Genomic DNA, 18325 nt, shown 5'->3' with positions numbered 1-18325 from the left:
TTTCACTTGTTAAGGTTAGTTAGGGGTGGGGGGAGGGCAGAGTGTAATGTAAGCAGGAGGCCAGCGTATTAAAGCCAATAGCTAAAAGGTATATATTATGTTGTAAAAGCTAAGGCTTCCTGCCACAGATCGTGAGCAAAGGAACAGAGCACAACTAACAAAGTAATTGTAAAAGATATACAATATCTTTAAAATAAGTTTTTTCACATTTTCACTGTAATGCATAGACGACCCCCTCAGTTTGGCAGTAAATACGTGCTTTTTTTGTGGCATTTATTGAATTGATCACATATTTCATGTAATTTTAACATTACATTGTAGGTACTGCAAGTTCCACATTTAAATGAGCCATGAGAGAATGCACTCGCTGTTTTGGGACCCTATAGATGACTTGCGCCAACTAGATGTTTTAAGTTGCGTGTTCTTCTATATCCTGTCTGCACTTTATCTCCCAAAATTTGTGATAAAATTGGGTCAGATTTAAGGATGTACCAATTCTCCTGTAAGATTTGTCGGATTTTACAATTTGCTGGATTGTAGGTTGTGATAAACCTTATCTGTTCTTGATTGGACTTATGTTTTTTCTTTAGTAATTCATGTCTAGTAGTAGATCTTGCTTGGTATTCAGCCTTCTTTATTGCCCTTTTACTGTAACCTCTCGTTAATAATCTTTCTGTTAGTTCCTTTGCTCTCTGTGTGTAGTTCTGATCAGATGAGCAATTTCTTCTCATAAGGCTTTGATGGTATTGGGGGCATGTGCACTGGAGCTGTGAAGGACACTGTTGGTTGCTGTCTGTTTTCTATGGACATCCATAGAGAGTGTACATACAACAGGAAATGTGGAAGTATAAGAACTAACCACAAGATAGTATGCACCTCTAGCACTCTATGCCCAGACTCTGGGCATAGAGTGCTAGAGGTGCATACTATCTTGTAGTTAGTTCTTATACTTCCACATTTCCTGTTGTAATTTCAATTTATGCAAAAGCACCAACCCACACATAATATTATTTATCCCAAAAGTGTGATTAACTGTTGATCGCACTCAGTAACTAACATTAGTGGGGATTGCCTAAATAGTGCCATTGTTTCAATTCTTTCTTTTGAATCCATAGAGAGTGTGCCTTCATTGGTCTTCATTGGACTCATTTGAAGATCCAAAAAGTTGACTGAATGTTGGTTCACTTCATAAGTCAGTTTTATATTCAAATTGTTTGAATTTAAGTTGTTCAAAAAGAGATCAAGTTCAGATTTTGTACCTTCCCACAGGAAGAGCACATCATCAATATAGCGCATCCAGAGGGGAATTTGATTTAGGAAATGTGAATTTGCATCAGAAAATACATGTTTATTCTCGCAGCACTCCAAGAATAAATTTGCATAGGTGGGAGAACATGCTGTACCCATTGCGGTACCGCTTGTTTGCAGGTAAAAACAGGTAAAAACAGTTGTTGAATGTAAAGAAGTTGTGATTGAGGACAAAGCTTAATTATTGTAATATTGTTAAGAACCACTGGACTGCTTGTATATACTGCTTGTATTGCTTGTATTCCTAACACACTTAACATTCAAGACAAAATAAATCAAGCCCTAAAAGATATCCACAAACTAATGTTCAAACAAGACAAACTATGGTAGAATCAACACTTTTTTGAGAAATATATTAAACTCAAATTAATTCCTAGAGGACTTAGAATACAACTGTTCCCTTCTTTTGAATTTCGTAACCCAGACCACAACATAGAATGGGAAGAGGAACTCTCAGAGTGCTCAGCAAAACTAATGAAAATTGTAATTAAGCACGACAAAGCAGAGTATGAGATATTAGAAACTAAAGTCAAGGGATTAAATACACAATTGAGGAAATTCAAATCTCTCAAAGAATTTGAGCAAACTTATAAACAATATCAAAAAGAGTTGGATAAATATGAGAATGAAATCAAACAAACCAAACAAGGGAAACTCAGTAGGTATAAAACTGACTATGCAAATAAAAGGGTATACAAATGATAAAAAGAGATCTAACCCAAACAGTAATAAACCATCTAGGGTTAATATTGTTCAAAGTGACATTTCAGACACTGAAGGGAAAGAATCTGATAATAAACCACAAACATCTAATTCTGACAGCCACATGAGAATTACAAGAGGCAAAAGGAAATATTTTTAGGAGCAAATGCCTCTTCAAACTCAGACACACTAGAAGAGGCAGGGGGAAAGCCAAAAAGGCAAAACAAAAGTCAGCCACACAACAAAACAAACAAAAAAGGCTGGATACCCTACCAGAGAGCACCAAGCCCCTTTTCTTAAATGAAAATGACTCCCTAAGAATTATTAACCTTTCACAGAAATTATTATCTGAAGAACATAAAGAAGTATTATCCAAAGGCATGTCATTTTGCCCCTTCTCCAACCCTGGATACATTTGAGACCATTAATGATGTGCAACTGTTTGTCAGAAAAATCGCATTAAAGAGATTCTTCAGTAAAAACTCAAAGCCACAGAAGGATCATTACTTCAGAACCTGTCTGATGATGAAAGAAACACTCTAGAAATTCTAGAAGGTTTATTACAAGAAAATAAACATTACAATCTGAACCATCTAGAGAGGTCAAATGGAGAGATATAATTAAAAATAAATCTGTATTCATGCCTAAAATTAATCAATGCTCTCATCTACAAGTATTCAACAAAGTAGTATGTGATCAAATCTTGAAACTGCCTAATATAATCACGCAGAAAAATCTTACGAAAAAATAACTAAGAGCACTTCAAGATATGAAAACATGGCAAGATGTCATCATAAGAAATTCGGACAAAGCGGGGAACATAGTGGTGTGGCCATTGAATATGTACCACAATGAAACAGACAAACAACTCAGAGATTGTTCCTGCTACCACAAGCTAGGATACAATCCATCACAAGAATTCTTGCAAAAATATATGAATGTCATCCAAGCGGCCAAAAATGACAACCAGCTAGATTGCGAGTTTTGAGCGCTATAGAGAAATTAACGAACGCAACAAAAGTTACGTTATTTAATTTTCTATAGCGCTGCTATTACAAGTTTGTAAACATATGCCTTTTGCGTGCGATATGGTTGCATTGAGCTCCATACCGCACACAATCAGAGCGCTGTGTTTGACGTGCTCGTGCATGATTTCCCCATAGACAGCCCCATTGATGTCTATGGGGAAATTAAAATACTGTTTAAACCTAACACCATAACATAAACCCTACGTCTAAACACCCCTAATCTGCTGCCCCCAACATCACCAACGCCTGCCTACAGTTATTAACCCCTAATCTGCCGCTCCCGATATTGCTGCTACCTAAATAAAATGATTAACCCCTAATCTGCCGCTCCTGATATCGCTGCCACTATACTATATTTATTAACCCATAAACCGCCAGTCCCCCACATTGCAACAAGCTAACTTAAACTATATTAACCCCTAAACCTAACCCTAACCGTAAACCTAACCCCTAACTTTAACATAGTTAAATTAGATCTAAATTACATTTACAATTATTAACTAAATACTTACCTGTGAAATAAAACCTAAGATAGCTACAATATAACTAATAGTTATATTGTAGCTAGCTTAGGTTTTATTTTTATTTCACAGGTAAGTTTGTATTTATTTTAACTAGGTAGACTAGTTAGTAAATAGTTATTAACTATTTACTAACTACCTAGTTAAAATAAACAAAAACTTACCTGTGAAATAAAACCTAACCTGCCTTACACTAAAACCTAACATTACCAAACATAAAAACCTACTATTACAAAAAATAAAAAAACAATCATTACAAAAAAAAAAAAACGAAATTATATATTTTTTTAAAGATTAATCCTATTCTAATACCCTTAAAAAAACACCCCAAAATAAAAAGCCCTACTCAATAATAAACTACCAAGGGCCCTTAAAAAGGGCCTTTTGTAGGGCATTGCCCTGAGATAAACAGCTCTTTTACTTTAAAAAGAATACAAACACCCCCTAACACTATACAAACCCCCACCCCCCAAACTACCAAGGGCCTTTAAAAGGGCCTTTTGGGGGGCCCTTAAAAGGGCCTTTTGTATGGCATTGCCCTGAGATAAACAGCTCTTTTACTTTTAAAAAAACCACCCCCTAAAAATATACATTACACAAAATAACAAACAAATTATCAAAAATAAAAAAGAATTACACCTAACATAATAGCCCTATCAAAATAAAAAAAACACCAAATATAAAAAAAACCTTAGCCTACAATAAACTACCAAAGGCCCTTAAAAAGGCCTTTTGTGGGGCATTGCCCCAAAGATAACAAATACAAACACCCCCCAACAGTAAAACCCACCACCCAACCAACCCCCCCCAAATAAAAACCCTAACTCTGTAATAACCTAAGCTAACCATTGCCCTGAAAAGGGCATTTAGCTCTTTTACTGCCCAGACCCTAAACTAAAAAAAAACCTACCCAAAAAATCCTTAAAAAACAACACTAAAAAAAAAAACACTAACCCCAAGACAATCAAATTACAGTTGTTGAAGTCCCGCTTGAAGGATCCATCTAGCCGGCGAAGTCCCCATCCATGCGGCAAGAAATCTTCATCCAGGCGGCCTCTTCTATCTTCATCCAGCCGGTGAAGTCCTCATCCATGCAGCAAGAAGTCTTCATCCAGGCCACCTCTTCGATCTTTATCCAGCCGGCGTGGAGCTGGTCCATCTTGAAGCCATCCGACACGTAGCTCCTCTTCCTATGGTTGCCACCATAAACTGAAGCTTCAATGCAAGGGACGCGATTCAAGATGGCGTCCCTTGCATTCCTATTGGCTGAAAAATTTGAATCAGCCAATAGGAATTAGGGCTGCTAAAATACTATTGACTATTCAAATCAGCCGATAGAATTTAAGCAGCACACATTCTATTGGCTAATTTGAATTAGCCAATAGAATGAGAGCTGCTTAAATCCTATTGGCTGATTTGAATAGCCAATAGGATTTTACTGCAATGGGCACAGCATGTGCTCCCACCTATACAAATTTATTCTTGGGGCGGTGGGAGCAAAAACATGTATTCTCTGATGCAAATTCAAATTTCCTAAATCAAATTCCCCTCTGGATGCGCTATATTGATGAAGTGCCCTTCCTGTGGGAAGGTACAAAATCTGATCTCTTTTTGAACAACTTAAATTCAAATAATTGTAATATAAAACGGACTTAGGAAGCGAACCAACATTCAGTCAACTTTTTGGATCTTCAAATTAGTCCAATAAAGACCAATGAAGGCACACTCTCTATGGATGTCCATAGAAAACAGACAGCAACCAACAGTGTCTTTCACAGCTCCATTGCACATGCCCCCAACACCATCAAAGCCTTACCCACAGGTGAATTCCTGAGAATGAGAAGAAATTGCTCATCTGATCAGAACTACACACAGAAAGCAAAGGAACTAACAGAAAGATTATTAAAGAGAGGTTACAGTTAAATGGCAATAAAGAAGGCTGAATACCAAGCAAGATCTACTACTAGACAGGAATTACTAAAGAAAAAACATAAGTCCAATCAAGAACAGATAAGGTTTATCACAACCTACAATCCAGCAAATTGTAAAATCCGACAAATCTTACAGGAGAATTGGTACATCCTTAAATCTGACCCAATTTTATCACAAATTTTGGGAGATAAAGTGCAGACAGGATATAGAAAAACACGCAACTTAAAACATCTAGTTAGCGCAAGTCATCTAGATGGTCCCAAAACAGCGAGTGCATTCTCTCATGGCTCATTTAAATGTGGAACTTGCAGTACCTGCAATTTAATGTAAAAATTATATGAAATACGTAAACGATTAAATAAACGCCACAAAATAAATGCACATATTTACTGCCAAACTGAGGGGGTCGTCTATGCATTACAGTGCAAATGTGATAAAACTTACGTTGGCATGACGACCAGAAAAATAAGAACAAGACTGCAGGAGCATCTGAGGAACATTAAAAATGCGGCAAAAGGTCTACAAGCAGGAAAACAACTGACAGCTCGCCATTTCTATCAAAAACATAATTCAAAACTGTGATTTAAAATGCTATGGAATTCAAAAAGTAAAGTTAGGTATAAAAGGTGGTGATTTAGAGAAAATCTTGCTCAAAGCTGAAAGTAGATGGATTTTATTAAAACACTGTATATCCTTTTGGTTTAAATGAACAAAACAACTTTGCTCCTTTTCTATAAATCAAATGATACTATAGTGGCTTTTTTATATATTAGATTTAGTGTCTGTACCACATAATCAACAGAAAGTATTCCCTACAAGAGATCGTAGTGCCAATACGGAATAATATGCTAATATTTAAAACATATTCCAAGTGGATGATTCTTGCAAATGTATATACCTGCTTATTTATATTCCAGGTATACCAACAAATATGACCATGCATCATGTATCCTTGTCAGGGCACAAAAGGATTCAACTATAAACTCACCAAACAAACACTTCACAAAATAGTATGAAAAAGAAAAATACTTTTTTATTTCAATAATAGCACATTTTACTGGGGTCTATCATCACAGCTTTACACATTAATTCAATTTGATTTTCAGTCATCTATTTGAACTCTCTACTGTATGTATTTTCATATTCAATACCACCGTCATGTAACACACTTGGTCGTATACAAAGACCAATAGCAGTTCACACGGAACATCACCCAGTACACACCACGTATGAATTAAAATCATTATTTACGGAGTGCAACCCTCCTGCTGCACTATCACGATCACTCGTGTTCCTTGATTCTAATTTTCACCAGTTTTCTTTTCTCACTAAAACATGTTTTCAACTGTTATGCTTATATTGACTCAATTATCACACCCGTTATGCCCTACACTGATATGAAGTAGAACATGGTTTAACATAAATACTAAAAGGTATTATAAAAGCAGCGTAAGACTCTTGCATGTATCATCAGCTCAAATATATTAAAGACATAATACTTTGCATAGTCCCGTACTTGCGCCATCAAATACAATTGAATACTATCTCATTCAACTAAGACCCATTATGGAACATATCACAACAATATTGCTATTATAAATTGTCTTACACTGATATCCATTCATTACTTACAATTTTAGTAATGTTTATATTAAGATGGCAGAGATACTGATCAGATTCACTGTCTAAGTATGACGCAACAAAATGGGGCGTATTAGAACACGCTCTTAAAAACCGACACGTTAAAGGCGCACTCACCCTTTGAAAAAGCCGTTCAGGTGAAACATGTTAGGGACATTAGGGTATTGGTGAGGAGTCCTAGGAGCTCCTGTGTTTTAGCTTGCCTTAGGCTATCTTATTCCAATGTAGATCCATCTCTAAAGCTACTGAAGTGTTTGACCGTTATAAGATTTGTGTTTGACCGTTATAAGATTTGCACTTTAAAACTATTTAAAGCAACCACTGGTATAAAGCCATCATTATAAGGACTCCATACTAAACTTGCTCTGACATCCGCCTCAATACATAGCAGCTATATTCATTGCTGCACTTGATATATTTTCTGAATCCAGTATTATTAACATTAGATTTACTGTAACATTTCAGTCGAACTTTGTATAGCGGTGCAAGTTCAGGATGCCACTCTTACTTCTAGCTAACTGCACCATCTCTAACTATGTCCATTATTTTGTCACGAACCACCTAACAGATTAAATTTTCAGTGACAATTTCACTCAGAAGTCTATGCCAGCCGACCTGCAGCGTGGCAAACGTGTACACATATCGAGTGGGCAGTATTTGCTAGCTAAGTTAATGTTTAGAGATCACTAGATAGGAGTCACTTACCAATCAGGTGTATATTATTATAGCGCTTTTTCTAGTTTAACACCCGATGTGCTTATCTTAACATAACCTGATCACTCACTCTGCTTACTAATTTTTGACATTGCTACCGTGGGTGCCTAAGAGTGATTTTAATGTTCACTTTCCTATTTTAAAGAGGGTGTCCTTTTTTGTGACCTAATAAAAGTTATATTTTAATTTATTTTTATCCCTTCATTTATGTATTGCTGTCAACTTTCCCCTTGATCTATTTAGCTACACAGCTGTCAAGTGTACACTGTTTCTCTACTCAGTCTACCAACTGTTATACTCAAATTAACTCCTTCAGTGCTATAAATGTAGTCTTTGTTAAAGAGTTGGTCTCGCCACCTCTCTTTATATCCTTGTAAGTATGGGAACTAGTTCCTTCCTGATTATAATTGAATTAGCAGGTTTTTCTCATTAAACCGTCTTCTCTTGTTCTCCACGGCATGCCCATAACAATGGGATGAGCTTGCAAGTAAAGCAGACAAAAACTCTCCCTCCTACCCCTCATTGGGAGGATGTGTTACTCATATTTTCTGTATGGGTGGGGATGCAACAGGCAAAAGTAGCTATTTCAAATAATAAAATTAAGCTAAAGGAGATGTTTGCAAACAATTACATATATTCCAAAAGCTAAAATGGACCATTAAGAACACATTAAAGGGAAGACAATTTTAGAGTACAATGTCCCTTTAAGTGTGCTGACGTACATTTAATTTTAGCCTGCATATAAAAATGTATACTACATTTCCTTTGTTGTGCAGTAGTGTTAAAGTATGAGGAATAGTTATAGTCCAAATATCTATGAACATGATCCCTACTAAAATAAAATCTCCTCCTGGGGGTAGAGCCTATAGCTGAAGTGGCCGGACGCATCTAAGATCAGCACCCAGCTCTAAATAAACTTTTAGGGAATAAATTCAAACCATGATCTCAATATACCGGGCTCAGTGTATCCTGAAACTCCCTGAAGGGATTTTGAGTACTGGTGAACTCGCTACACGATCGCCGACAGCCTATGTTCTTCAGTTGAGCTACACTGTGGACGCCATTCTCAGTGAGGCCAATCATCAGGAAACTGGGTTACAAAGCAGATACTTAATACTGCTACATAAACTTTTCACAGCTCATAAAGCCATAGGACACACTACGTATCCTAAGACACGCAACTTATCCTTTTGCAAGTATGGAGGTTACTAAAGGACTTTCCACTGCACTAGTCTATGTTTTAGAGGCTCATTACAAAGCTCTTATCGATGCCATCAAAGAGGCTTTCAATCCCTCCCAGGTGGATTTGCAAACTGTTGATGCTACAGATAGCTTCACCGCTACCCTGCTGTGAGATGACAGGGCTTTGTTATCCAAACCGCAACACCCACATCTACCCTTAGAGGACAATGGCGGATCCGTAAGAGCTCAGATGGCGACGGGGAACCTGGGTCTGTACACCAGCAAAGCACATATGGATGAGCCTGATCGCAAAACACGGACTGGGTGACAGACGCAAGAGAAGGGACTGAGATTGAGGACTTAGTTCCCCAAACTGGAGCCCCACTACTACTTTATCCAGCCCCCTTATTGGAAAAGATCACGAAAGCTGGTAGTAAGATTTGGCCATGTTGGCTCAAGGTGACGGAGACAATGCAACTGACTGAGAGCAAAGACAATCCCTCTAGCGATCAGGGGACACCCAACTGGGTAAGAAGTGGGGAGCAGTTAACTCAGGGTTTCGCACTTGTTTTGCAACACTCCTCTGCAAACCACATTAGCAGACAGAGTGGTAGGAAGGTGGGCATTGACCAGCAGGAATATGGTAGAATGGGGTTGTCACTGAGTAGAAGAGGAATCGGATAGAAACACAAGGTGATATTTTTCTGCGCTTCCCGGTATCAGTATATGGCCGGGTTATAATACAATTTATTTAATAATTATTCTTTAAAATAACCTCCAATTAAAATGCATATACAAAAGAATTAAAATCAATATTTTATTCCTAAATTCTTTAAGATTAGTTAAAATCTATATACACATTGAATTATATTTATAGAAACCAGATTATGAATCAAACTATACACGCTTATGCTGTTACAATAGTCTATACAAAGATCATAGAAAAATATACCTTTACAATTTACCTTATTCACAATGAATCGCATTAAAATACCAGAATATGGACCGCTTACTTTAACAGTACCTAGTTAAACAATATAAAAAGATACTTTAACAGCCAATTTATATGCCAATCTATCTGAGGGGAAATAAATCGTATTTAGCTACAATAAGGCAAATTCTAAAATATATATATAGTTGCAAATATAAATTACTTAGCACTAAATATGACTAGTTAAACTACACAGGACTATGAACATGAGCTTAAAATACAAATTGTGCTCTTTAAATTACTAGCTTCTATTACTGTAGCAACAATGAATGTATTTGCTTTAAAATATTAAATTACAGTCACTGACATACATTACCACATAACCAAATGAGCGTCTCAGCTTTCTCTGATAAGTCCAATTTCACCTCATAAATTAAAAGAGGTATTTTTGCAAGATGGATGAAAGTTAGGCTCAGATTTGCTTTATAAAGACTGGATTCCAAGGCAACAGTTTGTCAGTCAAAATTCAGCAGCCAAGACCCATTCTTTTCTTTTTCATGAGGCTATATCATGTGATATACCCCACCCCTTTTTATTCTAATCATCGGTAAAATTGGGATGCACTCTTACTGAAACGTTTCTTATAGGCCCTTACTGATGCTTGTCCCTGATCCGCCCTTAAATGGAGCTGCACATTGATTGGTTATTTGGATTTGCAAATGTTCTAATAGTCAATTAGTTTGGCTGTCAAACCATTTCTAAACTATTGGTGGCAGCAGATAACCAGAAATGCATTCTCACTATCAATACTGCTACAGTTTAATATAGATTCATATATATTTTTAAAATGTATATTTAGTGTATTCACTATTTCTTGCCTCAGCATACAATTATGTCCAATTTGTATAGGATTACTTAATATTATTTAATCTGGGCACTTCATCAATATTAAACATGATACACTTCCCATAATACAAAGTAATTCTTATACATTTAAAATATATGGGTATTTTAATACATTTAGCATGGATCAAATTAATATCTCAGTTATCATCTTAATATCACATACATACCTTGAGATCAGCAATCAGATGTAATTTCACATAATTATTTTTATATTGGACTACTTTCCCATATCAATATAAATATTGCATATCTGTATATCTCTTGCTGAGTGTATACAAATATATGATGTTATTTATATTTTTCATTTAGCAGACATTCATTTAATATTATACAAACAGACAATTTCATATCCATTTATTCGTACTTATTATTTAATAGTCTGAGGTACATATTTAATGTTTGAAAACTATATATATGATATGTCCAAACTTCGAATACTTAAGACTTCGATGTTTTCAAAAATACATAGGTTAAGATATGTTAAAATCTGGATCCTTAGGTTTTCAGCTTCCTATTTTACCCTTCTTAGGCATAGACAATCTCCCAGATTCGTGTGTTCATATTAAATATGTTGTCTAAATATATATATTCATATGAAAATTAGGCACAATTTCTTTATCTGAGATCTAGTTTCCCATGTTATACAGAGACTTAAAATGCCAGCTCATCTGAGAGGTATATTGGGGGCTTAGAATGGGACAATTTATCACCTATATGCTAAGGGCTATTTCCTCTGAGTATGTTTGTAAATTCCAGTATTTTTACAGACAGACCGTCTGTTCCTTACAGGGGTTCCTGTGATCTAAGTAATGAATTTCTTTGGCTAAATTAATTTAGAGATTTCAATATGGGAAGGCTATCCAACAATAATTCATTAGAAGTTATCTCTCTTCTGAGACCGTGATCAAAGGTTCTTTAGATGTGACATTATCTCGTATAATTTTGGACCAATGTTTGTTTTTCTTTAGAAGTCCTGTCTATTTCTTTTGTTCTACAAGACTGTAGTTGAAAGCAACAGAGAGGGGTTGACATCACCCATTCCAGTGTTTGTTCGCAATGCAGCTATATCAATTCATAGTAGATATTAGCTAAATGAAATATTAGATTTTATGATACATCTGTAGTTTATTTAAGGTTACTTCACAGATACCCTGACACCGGACAGGGCACAATGCCGCAGTAGATCGGGGTGAGACTTTGGCGGTTCGGAGAATTAAGCATTTAATCAGTCACATTCAAAGATTTACTATCTACTTTCAATTAGATCAAGGACTGCTGAGACATTAGGGATGATGTAGTGACTTGATGCTTAAAAACCCCTCATCAAATAGAATGGTTTTTATTAAACAGTTATGGCACTCCTACAGTTTAAAATCTCAAGGGTTATAATATTTTCACCATGTGGATAATGAAGATGGGCTCTGTTTAATTCAGAACTGCAAAAGTTAAGAGCACATGAATGAGATCTTTCAAGCTGAAATTTTTATGAGGGTTATTTTTATTGTCATGGAAGCTAAAATTTTGCAGCACTTCATATCTGCTTATCCTATGTTTATAAATAAAGATAGGTGTGGGTTCCATTGTCAGTGACCGGGACGGGGGAGCCTACATCTTAAAATGGATGTTTATATAGTAGCAGGTGCATATCCTCTTTTTAATACCGTAGTACCCTGCCACAATTAACATAAATATAATCTGATATAAGTTGCAGCAGAGATCATGTATATATAGTCCTCCTCCTCCATAGACAGCAAGTGTGTTGTTGCATATCCTTAGAAGGTTCATTATTTTTAACTATCCCAAATGTAACCCATTTGGAATAAGTAGTCATCAGAGTGCTCACCCCTCATTGCCTTGAAATATCCCCAATTAGAGATTTTTCTAGTTTGCCTAATGATGTACTTACTGCTTATACACTTTACTACCTGCTGGCTAATGTGCCTATTTTTTAATGTGAATAATCAAACCATCAATGTTGACTTGTTTCCTTGGTTTATGTGCCTATTCTACTGAGTTGATAACATAGATGCTTATGTAAGAGTGGTTTTATTCTATATCCTTCACTGTTTTGTGTTATACTATAGCCTTTAATATATCTATTATTCTATGGTCCTCTACTACTGTCGGGATCCAAAAGTGATCCCTTATGTTTCAGTTGCCTTCTTTAAATTTATTTAGAGTAAAGTTAGGGTCCAAAAGCGACCCAATGGGGCCTATCTATCAAGCTCCGAATAGAGCTTGAGGCCCTGTGTTTCTGGCCAGCCTAAAGACCGCTGCTCCATAACCTGTCCGCCTGCTCTGAGCAGGCGGACAGACATCGCCTCAATTCAACCCGATCGAATACGATCAGGTTGATTGACACCTCCCTGCTGGTGGCCCATTGGCCGCGAGTCTGCAGGGGGTGGCGTTGCACCAGCAGCTCTTGTGAGCTGCTGGTGCAATGCTGAATACGGAGAGCGTATTGCTCTCCGTATTCAGCGAGGTCTGGCGGACCTGATCTGCATTGTCGGATCAGGTCCGCCAGACTTTGATAAATTGAGGCCAATGTGTTAATCTGAAGGCTTTTCCACAAATATTATATTATAAAATTGTAAGTCTGAGGTTTCTGATATTAAATGTTACCTCTGAGTCTGAGGTTTCTGATATTAAATGTTACCTATAAAAGTGGCAAATTTATTATTAGCTTGTTGTATAACTGTGAATTTGCGCACTTGTGTAATTCTAATTTCCTATACAACTGAACATGTGATACTACTGATATGTGACGCATATATCGTATGTTATTTTATTATCTGTCTAAACTGTTTTAGTAATGACGAACTTCAATTTATGTACCAAATTTCGTATTTTGTTATTTGTTATATGATGACATTATCTAAATAAAAACTATTAAAAAAAAAAATATTTCTCCTGAATTCCACAATGGTAGATAAAGCCCCATTATTTTTGACTGTATTTGTATTTTATAAAATCTAAAATTACTACATGAGGGATTGACAAACTCGCAAACTATGTAAAAATGGTTGATACTTTAAAGGTAAAATGGTAGACGCATGCAACTCATGTGTAAGTTTACAAAAATTAGAATTACACACATGAAAAGTCAAAGTTTACATATTTTAGGTCGGTAAAACCTTAATTTCTTTCATCAGATGGTGAGAGTCCACAAGTAATGTGTGAAATTCCCCTCCACTAAGAGGAGGCAAAAGATAACCCAGCACACCAGCGCTTTAAATCCCTCCCACTTCCCATGATCCCCAGTCATTTTGTTTTACCTCCTTGATGGAGTGAGGTTTAAGTAGAAGTGCGGATCTACTTTTTATTAAAAGGCTTTTCTAGCCGATCTGAGGCCCATTTCCTCCTCACAATACCATTTTGGTCAGTGGGATAGACAAGGAAGTATCAACCAGGTAGAGAAATATCTTTTCTCAGTGAGAAATGTCACAAGCCTCTCAGGTAAAAATGTACTTGTCCACCAATCCCCTGACTGACAGTGTGCTGGTCCTTGTGAATCTTCTCTCCCTAGGTGAAATGTGGTCTTGCTCACCAATCCCCTGTGTCATAGATGCTCTTACTTGTTTAGATCCTCGCCATTGTGCCTGCACTGCCTAGGATGGACTTGTTTACTGGAAGCAGGTTGCTGCAGGTAAGCACTGTGGATGAAGGTGCTGGCAGGTAAGTACTTTGCACGTTCGTAGCTCACCTGCTATTAGTATGAACATACACACATGCTTCACATAGTGTGAGAACATATATTTGTACAATATACACCTTATATTAGCAGTTTATAGCAGTTTGCAGCACTTTTGAGCACTTTTAAAAATTGTGATTGTGTTTTAGGTTACTGTTGCTTTAAATTTAGCAAGGTCGGCCTTAGAGTTCTCAGAAGTCATTCTGAGCTACACACAGTTTATTCACCCTCACCTACACTGACTTGTTTCCTTTGGGTTTCTTGGCTTTAGTGCTCAACAGTAGTGCAGATGTGCCAAGGGTTATAACCCCCTTTTCTGTGCTCTATTCTTGTTCATATGTTGCTGTAATCTCTTAGCATGTGTTGAAGGCTCTCAGGACCGGTGGAGGTGGTGAGGTCAGCATATCAGCAGAGTTTTGCTTCAAATTTGGGGTACAAATTCTGTGCTGTGTTTGCTATGTAAGCCTTTACTGACTTTTCAGTTATTTAATTGTTTATTTGACAGCACCTTATATTGTTACTGTTTTCCCTCTTAAGGGTTAACCAATTGTACAGTAGTTAAAAATAAAAAATATATACAAAATACAGAAAATATGCAAAAAAATCACTTCCATGGAGAGGAATGCTGTCAGCCCTGGCCTCTCCTAGGGCCTGATATTAAAAATCTTGCAGCTTAGGTGAAATGATCTAAGGCTTCTCGTCAGTACGGAGAGGTTCCTAAAAAAATGTTAGAAACATAAATTTTAGTTTGAAGGAAGTTTGTCTCCCGATGCAGGGTTATTGATGTGAAGGAGAGACTCCTAAATTACAATATAAGGTCTAAAAAAATCTTAAAGGTTTTGCATGATTTCTCTCCATGGCAGCAAGGTTTTGAATATCAGGCCCCTAGGGTTGCCACCTCAGCCATGTTTTCTGGATACTTATGAGTTACACATGCTGCAGGGTGTGCAGGAAGGCATTTGAATAGTGCTGTCCAGAAAAACAATACATGTTCCTTCCTGTATACCCTGCAGCACGTGTAACTCATAAGTGTCCAGGAAAATATGGCTGAGGTGGCAACCCTAGTTTCTTTCATGTAATTAGCAAGAGTCCATGAGCTAGTGACGTATGGGATATACATTCCTACCAGGAGGGGCAAAGTTTCCCAAACCTCAAAATGCCTACAAATACACCCCTCACCACACCCACAAATCAGTTTTACAAACTTTGCCTCCTATGGAGGTGGTGAAGTAAGTTTGTGCTAGATTCTACGTTGATATGCGCTCCGCAGCAGGTTGGAGCCCGGTTTTCCTCTCAGCGTGCAGTGAATGTCAGAGGGATGTGAGGAGAGTATTGCCTATTTGAATGCAGTGATCTCCTTCTACGGGGTCTATTTCATAGGTTCTCTGTTATCGGTCGTAGAGATTCATCTCTTACCTCCCTTTTCAGATCGACGATATACTCTTATATATACCATTACCTCTGCTGATTTTCGTTTCAGTACTGGTTTGGCTTTCTACTACATGTAGATGAGTGTCCTGGGGTAAGTAAGTCTTATTTTTAGTGACACTCTAAGCTATGGTTGGGCACTTTTATATAAAGTTCTAAATATATGTATTCAAACATTTATTTGCCTTGACTCAGGATGTTCAACATTCCTTATTTCAGACAGTCAGTTTCATATTTGGGATAATGCATTTGAATCAATCATTTTTTTCTTACCTTAAAATTTGACTTTTTCCCTGTGGGCTGTTAGGCTCGCGGGGGCTGAAAATGCTTCATTTTATTGCGTCATTCTTGGCGCGGACTTTTTTGGCGCAAAATTTTTTTCTGTTTCCGGCGTCATACGTGTCGCCGGAAGTTGCGTCATTTTTGACGTTCTTTTGCGCCAAAAGTGTCGGTGTTCCGGATGTGGCGTCATTTTTGGCGCCAAAAGCATTTAGGCGCCAAATAATGTGGGCGTCTTATTGGGCGCTAAAAAAATATGGGCGTCTCTTTTGTCTCCACATTATTTAAGTCTCATTATTTATTGCTTCTGGTTGCTAGAAGCTTGTTCACTGGCATTTTTTCCCATTCCTGAAACTGTCATTTAAGGAATTTGATCTTTTACATATTGCAAGATGTCCCACGTTGCAACTGAGTCAGAAGATACTTCTGGAAAATCGCTGCCTGGTGCTGGAGCTACCAAAGCTAAGTGTATCTGCTGTAAACTTTTGGTAGCTGTTCCTCCAGCTGTTGTTTGTATTGAATGCCATGACAAACTTGTTAATGCAGATAATATTTCCTTTAGTAAAGTTCCATTACCTGTTGCTGTTCCGTCAACATCTAATACTCAGAGTGTTCCTGATAACATAAGAGATTTTGTTTCTAAATCCATTAAGAAGGCTATGTCTGTTATTCCTCCTTCTAATATGCATAAAAAGTCTTTTAAAACTTCTCATTGTTCAGATTAATTTTTAAATGAACATCATCATTCTTATTCTGATAATGGTTCTTCTGGTTCAGAGGATTCTGTCTCAGAGGTTGATGCTGATAAATCTTCATATTTATTTAAAATGGAATTTATTCATTCTTTACTTAAAGAAGTCCTAATTGCATTAGAAATTGAGGATTCTGGTCCTCTTGATACTAAATCTAAACGTTTAGATAAGGTTTTTAAATCTCCTGTAGTTATTCCAGAAGTTCTTCCTGTTCCTGGTGCTATTTCTGAAGTAATTTCCAGAGAATGGAATAATTTGGGTAATTCATTTACTCCTTCTAAACGTTTTAAGCAATTATATCCTGTGCCATCTGACAGATTAGAGTTTTGGGACAAAATCCCTAAGGTTGATGGGGCTGTCTCTACTCTTGCTAAGCGTACTACTATTCCTACGGCAGATGGTACTTCCTTTAAGGATCCTTTAGATAGGAAAATTGAATCCTTTCTAAGAAAAGCTTATTTGTGTTCAGGTAATCTTCTTAGACCTGCTATATCAATGGCTGATGTTGCTGCAGCTTCAACTTTTTGGTTGGAAGCTTTAGCGCAACAAGTAACAGATCATAATTCTCATAGCATTATTATTCTTCTTCAACATGCTAATAATTTTATTTGTGATGCCATCTTTGATATCATTAGAGTTGATGTCAGGTATATGTCTCTAGCTATTTTAGCTAGAAGAGCTTTATGGCTTAAAACTTGGAATGCTGATATGTCTTCTAAGTCTACTCTGCTTTCCCTTTCTTTCCAGGGTAATAAATTATTTGGTTCTCAGATGGATTCTATCATCTCAACTGTTACTGGAGGGAAAGGAACTTTTTTACCACAGGATAAAAAATCTAAAGGTAAATTCAGGTCTAATAATCGTTTTCGTTCCTTTCATCACAACAAGAAACAAAAGCCTGATCCTTCATCCTCAGGAGCGGTATCAGTTTGGAAACCATCTCCAGTCTGGAATAAATCCAAGCCTTTTAGAAAATCAAAGCCATCTCCTAAGTCCACATGAAGGTGCGGCCCTCATTCCAGCTCAGCTGGTAGGGGGCAGATTACGTTTTTTCAAAGAAATTTGGATCAATTCCGTTCACAATCTTTGGATTCAGAACATTATTTCAGAAGGGTACAGAATTGGTTTCAAGATAAGACCTCCTGCAAAGAGATTTTTTCTTTCCCGTGTCCCAGTAAATCCAGCGAAGGCTCAAGCATTTCTGAAATTTGTTTCAGATCTAGAGTTAGCTGGAGTAATTATGCCAGTTCCAGTTCTGGAACAGGGGATGGGGTTTTATTCAAATCTCTTCATTGTACCAAAGAAGGAGA

This window comes from Bombina bombina, unplaced genomic scaffold (genome assembly GCF_027579735.1).
Source record: "Bombina bombina isolate aBomBom1 unplaced genomic scaffold, aBomBom1.pri scaffold_827, whole genome shotgun sequence".
NCBI classification, from domain to species: Eukaryota; Metazoa; Chordata; class Amphibia; order Anura; family Bombinatoridae; genus Bombina; species Bombina bombina.
This window is presented reverse-complemented; position numbering follows the sequence as displayed.